The following is a 10763-nucleotide window of genomic DNA, read 5'->3' as shown; positions in this document are numbered from 1 at the left end:
TGGCTCACATTACCCAGATGGCTAATCCCGAACTCGTGATCTTCCTGACTCAACCGCTCAACTGCTGGGATTACAGACACATACCACCACAGTAGAGCTGGGCTCGATTTGCTTGGCTGGGGGGAGGAGGGGCCTTGAACTCACAGCCTGAGAGCCCTGTGACACCTTTGTTGTTCAAGGCTAGTGCTCTACCATTTGAGCCACAGCTCCACTTCTGGGTGTGTGTGTGTGTGTGTGTGTGTGTGTGTGTGTGTGTGTTTGGATCACACAGTCTTTCCTGTCAGGGCAGGTTTCAACCAAAGAGCCTCAGATCTCAGCCTCCCGAGGAGCTAACATTACAGGCATGAACCACCAGCTTCAACTTGTGGTAGAGTGCTTGCCTCATATACATGAAGCCCTGGGTTCGATTCCTCAGCACCACATATATATATATAGAAAAAGCTAGAAATGGCACTGTGGCTCTGGTGGCAGAGTGCTAGCCTTAAGCAAAAAGAAGCCAGGGACAGTGCCCAGGCCCTGAGTTCAAGCTCCAGGACTGGCAAAATAAATAAAGAAAGAAAGCACCTTATAATATGAAAGGTAAATTATGAGAAATGAACTTAGATGCCATAAAATATCTCTTTATTACCCTAAAATCAAGCATAAATCCTTCTGGGAATTTTCATCTTCCAGCTGTTGACAAAGCCAGTCTTAAATCTTTATTGGGCTACTTTTTCATAGGTTTTTCCAAGATTCATGATCTCAGTTTAAAAAATAGAATACCTTCAGTGTTGTGTACATACATAAAGCAGACTGAAACTCATCAAATACTGTTTGAAAAGGGAGGAAGAGAGAAGGAAATTAAAGGAATGTAATAATGGAGGTGCATGTGATAAAAGTACATTGTATGCATCTTGGAATGTTCACAATGAAACTTGCACTACTAGTGATTCCTAATAAAATAAAAATAAGCCTCTCTGGTATTGAGGCCATATCATTGTCCTCGTCTGTAAGCATTTTTGGATTTGGACTCTGCAGACTCCATTCAAGGCTGTCAGGGGACAATCAGAGCCTGATGACTTTCCTTCCTCTCCTTTTCTTTCCTCTCCTCTTCCCTTGCTTAGTTGGATTCCCTAAAATTTCCTTTTCCCCTCTTCTTGGAGGCCTTCAGGATGGAGCCTCCCCTGAGCTCAGACTTTCCCAAAAGATAGAAAGAGCCTTTGTTGTCTGCTATTATGCTCTTCATATCTCCAAGCCCCTCAGATGATAAGCTGGCTGGCTGCTCAAAAGAGGAAGATGGAGACTGGAAACATCCTTATCTCTAAATGTGTAAGTTACGTGCCTGCAACAAAAGCAACATAACTCTTCCTGCTCTGACATGTGCCAGCTGCCGGTCCTTATGCAAGTGGCTAAACTGCTCTATAATTTAAATTCTTGCTTTTAGGACTGATTAAAACACAGACTTGATGTGGGATACATATCAAGGTTACTCTGGCTCCAGGGACACCGGATGAGTCCTCCGTTCTTATCTGGAAATGGAGAACTTAAGGTCAAACAGATGGTGACCTAGAAATCAAAGTGGAGGATGGGCACAGGCATGCCCACAGAAAGGAGAGAGATCTAAAAGTCAGTCTTCTAGACTCCGCCCTCCATGGCTCCTCTTCTGGGTGTCCCAAGAATATCTTCGAATCAACACGTTTATGAGGCAGGGTAGGTAAATGAAGTGACAGGAAAGTTAAAAAGAATGAATATTAGAAGAGCAGAGGGCTGGGACTATGGCCTAGTGGCAGTGTTTGCCTAGCATGCATGAAGCCCTGGGTTCAATTCCCCAGCACCACATATATATAGAAAAGGCCAGAAGTGGCGCTGTGGCTTAAGAGCTAAAGTGCTATCCTTGGACAAAAAGAAGCCAGGGACAGTACTCCAGCCCTGAGTTCAAGCCCCAGGACTGGCAAAAAAAAAAAAAAAAAAAAAAAAAAACTAAAATTAGAACCAGGAAGTAAAAACTGAAAAAAGAGATCTTACTAGTAAGCTCTCCTCCTATCACTTTCTCCTTTAACATGCTAAATAAGTGAACGGACGCTGGATTGGGTGGCTCATGCATGTAATCCTTACTTACTATTCAGGAGGCTGGAATGAGGATGATTGCAGGCTTGGATCCTGGCATAGACATACACAAAAGTAATTAATGAAATAACAGAAGAGGGAGTTGTAAAGAAAAGAGGGAAGTGTGCCTTCTTTAAGGTGTTAAGAAGCTGCAAACTTTTAGTAGTTAGAGAACCTGCTAGGTCCAAATGAACAGATATCCTTATATTGAGGCTCCAGAACAGTGCTTTGATTCCCTAACATGCCTCCTTGCCTTCTTCCCTACACCAGCTAAACTCACGTGGAAGGCACCAGACCCAAACTTACTCCCAGCTTGCACTCTGAACAGACACTTCCCCCCGGGCCTCCAACTGGGACCACCCTATTTCTCAGCATTTGTCCCATCATTAGTTATTTTCAAGCTTCTTCCACTGGACAATTCTTGCATTCTTTCATAGCCACTATAAACGCTTCAGATAGTAAGCAAGGAGTGAGTTTCTAGCTTTTTTTTGCTGTTGTGGTTGTAGGGCTTGAACTTGTAGCCTGGGCAGTGTCCCTGATCTCTTTTGCTCAAGGCCAGTGCTCTACCACTTTGGCCACAGCTCCGCTTCTAGTTTCTGGTGCTTAATTGGAGGTAAGAGTATCATGGACTTTCCTGCATGGGCTGGCTTTGAACTACAACCCTCAGATCTCAGACTCCTGAGTAGCTTGGATTACAGGTGTGAGCCACTAGCACCCAGCAAGGGATGGTCCTTCCTTGCAGGTTTTTTCCTAATAAATGTATGCTGGTGTTGAGCTAAAAAAAAAAAAAAAAAAAAAAAGCTTCAAACTGTGAATAGGTGGAGAAGTAGACAATTAAATCAAAGTTCTGAAACTCACACCTAGTGTCCCGGTTTTCTTAACTGGAGACCACATAGCCATTTTAAGACCCATCTTAACTATGTTTTAGGTTTAGGCCTAGGGGATTAAGACATGGGGAGGGGATGTTATTCAGACTGCCATTTGCTTGAAAAAAAAGTAAATAAAGATAAGCTGACAGCTGACCCACCCTGAATCCATTGTCTCTAAAAACTAGGGATTGCCAGAAGTCGTGACTACATACAGTCCCCGAGTTTAGAAAGTCAAAAGACCCCAGATAAGGACCACCACTTAGTGTCTTCATCCCATTTCCCTTGTCAGAAGCAGTAATTGTTTTTCACTTTCCTATTTCTCCCTTTTTATCCTATTTTATGAAAAAAATCCTTGCAACACTTCTAGCTTATGAGATTTTTTTTTTTTTCCGTTTGTGAGGTCCTAGAAATTCTGGAAATTGGAAAGCTGACAGAGTTCCTTGTTCCTTTTCTTCCTAGGTTAACATCTGTCTGCCTTCTTTATCTCTCCCACAGATCTGCTCCTCCCTTTGGGACCTCTGAAAGAAATCACTATCAATCCATCAGCTCATCTCTACACTCAGTTCTCTCCTACCAGACACAACCAGTTCTTCCCTACCTAACACAAACAGTTCCGGAGACAAGCTGTCCTGTCCACACATCCCTCTCTGCCCCACCGGCATCTTCCTGGCTGGTCACGTGGCAGCTCTCTGTCTGGTCTCCACAAGATCCAGCCCGTCCTTCTTCTAGCCCATCATTCTGTCAGCTGTCAGCTTTTCTTTCTTTCCTTCCTTCCTTCCTTTCCTTTTTTTCCCTTTCTTTCCCTCTGCAAATGGAAGTCCAAATAACATCACTTCCCAAAATGCCCAGGCCCTAATAACATCCCCTCCAAAGATGCCCAAGTCTTAATTCCTAGATTGAAAGGGACTTTGCTGATGAGATGAAGTTAACAATCTAAGTGGGGGAAATTTTTCCCAAACTGTGTGCTGGACTCAAGGGAGTCACAAAAGCTCTTACAGGAAGACACAGGAAAGCCAGACCAGGAAAAGGACAGGTGATGATGGAAATGGATATCAGAGAGATTTGAAGACACTACACTGCCCACTTTGAAGATGGAGGAAGGAGCCATGAGCCAAGGAAAACAGGCAGCTTCTACAGCTGGAAAAGGCAAGGAAACAGATTCTCCCCTAAAGCCTCTGGAATGAATCAGCCTGTTATTACCTTGCCTTTAGCCCAGTGAGACACACTGCAACCCTCTTACCTCCAGAACTGGAGAATAACAAATATATACTGTTTCAAAGCACTCAAGCTTGGTGCTGATGGCTCATACCTGAAATCCTCACTACTTGGGAGGCTGAGATCTGAAGACTGAGGTTTAAAACCAGTCTGGGCAGAAAAGTCCATGAGACCCTTTTCTCCAATTAACCACACACACAAAAAAAAAATTCCCAAAGTAGAGATGTGGCTCAAGTAGTAGAGCACCAGCCTTAAGATGAAAAAACAAAATTCAAGTGAGAGCCTGAGGCCCACAGTTCAGCCCCAGTACTAGCACAAAGCAATAAAAACTATTGGAGTCTTGATTGTTAAAGCAGTGACAAGGAACAAACACAATGGGTTTCAAACAAGGGTAAAACACACATACATATAGCAATTAGTATTTTCACCTAAAATGCAAATCCAAGTGACAGTTCACATTCCATCTACATCCCTCTGAATAACTCCAGGCCAAACTCTGCTAGGATTCTCCCAGCCACATCAACTTTCCAAAGTACCAGCAGTTCTACCATGTTTGTTTTTTTTTTTTTTCTGAGTCTGTCAGTTCTACCATGTTTGTTTGTTTGTTTTGTTGTCCTGAGTCTGTCATCATCATGGAGTCCCTAGTGAAGAAGCTGACCCTGCTCAGGGCCTTACTGGCTACAGAAGACCAGACAACTCTGCCGATTCCAAGGATGTTATGGGGCAGAGAACACCGCCTGATATGGTTGGGACCCTCCAGTCAATGGAAATGCCATAACATGGCTGCTAAGGTGCTACTAGACCAGCTTCTGTCCACCTCTTTGGTGTCTGGAGTTCATCTCTGTTCTCTGTGATAAATGCAACGTCTGGACCCACTAGCATTTGCTTTAACCTTAGATCTTTTCCCATAGGTTACCCTTTACTGGGAGTCTTTCCCCGTGTGTGTGTGCGCGAGCGTGTGTGTGTGTGCATACATGCGCACGTGCGCGCACGCACACCCGTACCACAGAGCCAATTTCTATGAAAACAAGACTTTTTTTCTGGGACATAAGTCAGCTCCTTGCAGCTATGTTCCTGCCTGGAGCTGTTACTTTTGACCCGTAGGGCAGGTCTGCCCAGGGTAGAAGAGCCCAAGCCATTGGGAAGAAAGGCCAACTTTGTGTTTGTGTGTTTATGGTCTGAATAGTGTCATTACAGCTAGAACACACACAAATGAGAAGACTGGCTTACTTGACTCCTGGGAAGTGTCAGAGGGCACTCCTGGGCAGGCAGAGTAGAGCAGGCTCATCCTCGCCTGGCTCTGAGCCAGCAGTGGGTCCTTAATCAGAGCCTTGGGTTCTCAGGCTTCCTGGAACTCGAGCTGGTCTCACTGTTTCAACCCTAGCTCTGCCAGTCACCAGCTGGAGACTTTGTGAAAAATCTCTTAACCTATCTAAGTCTCTGTTTGCTCTTATGCAAAATGAAGCTACTAACAGCTATTGTATCAGGCTGTGACAAATGATCATGCTGATAAAGCACACAGAGAATGTTCAATGGGTTGTAGTCATTGGTGTGTATAATCTAGACCTTTCCATGTCATTCTACCAGGAAATGATGCTGACCATTTCATCAACGAATGCAATTAAGTTTAACTGGCAAATTAGCCTGGGTGGGAGGTGGCCCACCAGAGCTCTTATTCTCTAGGCCTTCTTCATCTGGGTCACAGCACCCTCTCCAGTTGGCTGATTCAGCCCATCCATCTGGCTTGTCCCTATGATCACTAGCATCTTGGCCCCTCTGGCTGCACCATGAACTCCTGATTTGCCTCTCTGCTATCACTGGGGAAGCAGAATCGAGCCCCTGTTCCTGTCCCTGCCCCATCAGTCTGTTCTCCTCACCGACTAGGGAAAGAGGAGAAGGGGGAAGAGGAGGGGGAGAGGCAAGGTGGGAGGAAGAACTACATTAGACTATTTTACTCACAGGTTAGAACTCTTACCTCTCCAGATATTAAGAAATTAGAAACAAAGCCATCTGTCTCCAAAACCTTGCCTGCTCCCTAATTCCCAATGACTTCTGAGGCCTCATTGACTTCCCTTCCTTTCCTGGAACCTCCATTTGGGCCTGGGCCATCAGAACCTGCCCTGCAATTGATTCTCAGACCACCTGGAACATCATGTCCTCTGGGAAGATGTATGGTACTCCATCCCCCTAGGAGAGGTCCTCACTCCCATAGGACCTTAGGACTCTGCTTTCTGGTTTCTTGCAGGTGCCTCCTTCATTGTGTAACGATCTGATTAAGGCCTGTCTGTCTCCCTTGCCAGAGAGAGGTTAGACAGGAAGAATACTTGTCTTGCTAACCCATTGCTTCCTTAACTGAGCCAGGAACACAGTAAGCAGTCAATAAATGCACAATGAAGAAAGGAAGAAACAAACAAAAGAACAATGCTACAGATTCTTTTGAGATCTTTTTGTAAAGTAAAAAAAAAAAGTGGGGCAGGGGGATTGATGGGATCTATAGAGAAAATCAGTTATTTACTTCTGGTTGGATTACTTTTGGGTAAGAATTGACTGCACACAGTGCCAATGGTGTACTCCTGTAATTCTTGCTACTCAGAAAGATGAGATCTGCAGGATAGAGGTTGAAAGTCAGTTCTGATGGAAAAGTCTGTGAGGCTCCTATTCTAAGTAACTATCCAGAAGCCAGGCTGGAAGTGTGGCCCAAGTGGTGGAGTACCGACTGTGAGCAAGCAAGTTAAGCAAGAACAAGGTACTGAGTTCAATCGATGTAAGAAAACTTAAAAACAAAACAAAACACAACAGTGGTTGGAGGCATGGCTCAGGAGGTCAGGCCCCAGCCAATGAATCAGACACCCAACTCAAGGGCCAGGCTCAGAACAAAACAAAACAAAAAAACCCAAACAAATAAAAATGTTCTTTTCTGGAGTTGGGATGCTCAGTGACAGAGCACTTGCCTAGCATATATCAAGGGCCAAGTTCAGTCACCAAAACTGGAAAAATAAAATAAAAATAACATAGCTTTATCTTATCATCCCTTAACACAGTAAATCTGTTTTACCCACATGGCTTTTGTGTGTGGGTATGTGTACCAGTACTGGGGCTTGAACTCAGGACCAAGGCCCACTCCTTTAGCTCTTTCTCTCAATGTTGGTGTTCTATCACTTGAGCCACTGTTGGCTTTTTGTTGGCTAATTGAAAATAAGAGTCTCATGAAGTTTTCTGCTCAGAATTGGCTTTACATTGGTCCTCAGATCTCAGTCCCCCAAGTAGCTAGGACTACAGGTGTGAGCTACCAGTACCCAGCGCTTTTTTTTTTCTAGTTTGAGTTTGCTACATTCAAGACATTTTCCTCCCATTAAGTTTTTCCTGTTCAGTGGCTTTTATGACTAACTCTATGCTTTAAGCAAGAAGTACCCTTGTTTGGCATTTAAAGTATTCCCACAGCTTCCTTGTGAGAAGGTAAATCTCTGGCAAATCTCTCTTATTGTTGACTAACCACACAGTCTGGAACACAATGTCATCCTTCCAGAACTCTTTCCGGACCTAAGTAAAATTTAACTCTGTATCTCCAGTTGAGGGACAAGGTGTTTAAAATCAGCACCTAGGAAGCATTGCTGCTAAAGGACCATCCTCCTCACAGGAACATGAAATAAAAATCATGGTTGTGTGGAAAATGTGCCCACAAAGTCCTAGGAACTAAAGACTTTTAAGTGCACGCTCTCTCTCTCTGGTTTTTTATTTGACGTTTCTTGGAAAATTGGAGGCCTGTATTTACCATATGTGTTACCTAAGATGCAGAAAGGGGGAGGGAGAGAGACAAACTCCTGAGCTGCTAATGATTTCCAAATCTATGCCAGTCTGGCTCTGCCGTTGACCTTCAACCTGGGAGGGGGTGATTTCCTTTCAGCCTGAAATTCTTCTTTTTGCTTGCTCATTTCTGTGGGGAATGGTGCATGCCTGCAAAGCTGTTGGCTGCTGTCTCTGTATTTCCAAAACTGTTCAGAGCCAAGACACCTGAAATTTTTCCTCAAATGCTTTTGAGCAAAATCTCTGCTGAGAGCTTTCTCAGTCCTGCTTCCAGAGGAATTTGTTTTGAGTATTCCTATCTCAAGACCTTATATAACCCAACATGATTATCTGAGAAAGCTCAAAATCTAATGTTCAGAGCTTGGACTGTAGGTTAGTGTTGGGAAAGGCCCGTTTTCTCCCCCTGTCTGATGGCTGGGTCTTAGTTTGTGGGTAATAATGCCCAATTCATGTTTTTTTTTTTTGTTTGTTTTTTTAAGTAAAGTCCTGGTTCAGGCACCAGTGGTTACACTTGTCTCTTCTCTCTGGACAAGGAATTCATTTTATTTTATTGTCTGGAGCTTGAACTCAGGGTCTGGGCACTGCCCCTAAGCTTTTTTGCTTAAGGCTGGAGTTCTATCACTTGAGCCACAGCTCCACTTCCAGCTTTTTGCTGGTTAATTGGAGATAAGAGTCTCACAGATTTTCCTGCCAGGGCTGGCTTCAAACATCCATCCGTAGACCTTAACCTTCTGAGTAGCTGGGATTACAAGCAAGAGGCACTGTCCCTCAGCTTCAAGGAATGGTTTGATGAGAGCTCTAGGGTATTACAAAGCCCCAAAGACTGTCAGTTAAAACTATTTCCATAATTACCCTGACTGTCTGATCTTCCCAGGATGGACGCCAGAGTGATTTTGGGCCCTTCTGGGAGGGTGGAGGTTGGTGGAGATTAGCTAACTCCTGACTAAAATAATCAACATTTGTGATGAGTGCAACAAATAGGACCTATATGGGGGTGTCTAGCATTCATCTTTTTCACCAAGTGATTGGCATAGGTGATTCTGATTCATGCCTACCCCAATTCCCCCACCTTTAGCCTATCCCCAACTCATGAGAGAGGCAAGAAGAAAGAGGACACAAAGTGTAAGCTTAGCCCTCCAATTGGGGCTCCATCAGGAGATGACCCCATATTCTGGAAAGCCTTAAAAGCCACAAAACTCCTTTCCTCCCCTTCCCCACCCTTTAGAACAAAACAAGCCCACTCACTATTTGCATACCAGTGGTAAGGGACCTCCACAGAGAACAGGCACCACTCATAGGTGGTTGCCTTTTCAAGGAATTTGCTGGAGAAAATTGGAGGCAAGGCTGTGAACAAAACCCCTTCCATCTGGTTTCAGTTTATTTAAAAAAACAACATACACAGGCCTCCCCACCAGCAATCAGAAGACAGCCTGGGCTTCCCCAAGGGAGTATTAGCCACCAGGGGTGGGGCTGAATTATGTATATGCAAATAAATTACACCAGCCAGCCAACAGCAACTAATTTTTGTATCTTTTGCAGTTGTTCTGCCAAGAAAAGGCCTGAATCAGGGACAATGAAGCTGTAAAGAGGCAAGTTTTGCAATGACTTTTAACAATCAAGTTGCCTTAATTCTACCTTTGGGAAACATGTTTCTTCACCAGAAGCAAAAAAGAAAAGAAAAGAAAGAAAAAAGACTGATAAGTCTTTAACCTGCATTATTGCCCACTGAATAATACCAACCTCCTAGGCTGAGGGGCTAGGACAATGTGGTCTCATAGTTTGGGGAGAGTGTGGTGCAGGGTGTAGCATTTTAATTTCCCTAAACTTATTTCTTTATGTCTAGGAAAGGACTAATGATAGTACCTGCTTCAGAGGGATGAGGTGAGGATAATACATAAAATAAGAGCACTGGCAAGCTGAGCACAGGGCTGGCATGCAGAAATACACAATAAATGTGAAAGAACACTATTAATAGCTCAATATCACACTGGAGGATACAAGAAGGATCTCGAAGGCAGCCAAACGCTCTCGCTCCGTAAGTGCTCTCAGCTGGGGCTTGCTTGTCCCCTGGGGCTAACTTAGAAAAGTCTACAAAATTCTGTTTCCCACCTCCTAGGATCCTAATCCCTAAGCATCTGCCTTCAGTATGAGAGACAATAAAATAATTCAGAGGAGAGTGCCAGACACAATTTGAGAACCCCAAATGATAAATGATGCTCCTGCCTTCCTGAATCTTACTGTCCCCGCTCCCCTAAAACTCAGCCTAGATCGGATACCTCTGAAATATCAGGGATTTCCACCTCCACATATGGGATGTGACTTTGGGCATCCGGCTGCCTTTGGCCGTAGTCCTTACAAGTCCAAGGACGTCTCATTCTGACTAAATAAGACCTCTCTGTTCCTGGCCATTAGTCGATGAAGTGACGAGACTCCCAGCCTCCACCCTTCCCACCTCAGCCAAATCCATTTCCTGGCCAACTGGGACAAGAGACTCCTTTGCTAAGGAGCATCTCAAATTCTCCTTTGCCCTTGGGATCCAGTACAAGAGACCCCATGTTGCAAACAACTCTGCACTAACAGCGAGTCCTCAGGAGCACAGACTTTGGTGTCAGGTACACATGAGTTTGAATGTTGAGGCCGATCCAAGTGTACTTGAATTTGAGACCTGAAAGATTTTCTTAGCCTCTGGAAGTCTCCTTTCCCTTGAATGAGAAATAGTGATAATGAGATCTACTATAAAGGGCTATTGTGAGGCCTCTTGCACCCAACCCAGGCTTGGCACAGAGCACG

The sequence above is a fragment of the Perognathus longimembris genome, chromosome 10 (assembly GCF_023159225.1).
Source record: "Perognathus longimembris pacificus isolate PPM17 chromosome 10, ASM2315922v1, whole genome shotgun sequence".
In the NCBI taxonomy this organism is placed as follows: Eukaryota; Metazoa; Chordata; class Mammalia; order Rodentia; family Heteromyidae; genus Perognathus; species Perognathus longimembris.
Note: the sequence above shows the minus strand (reverse complement) of the source record.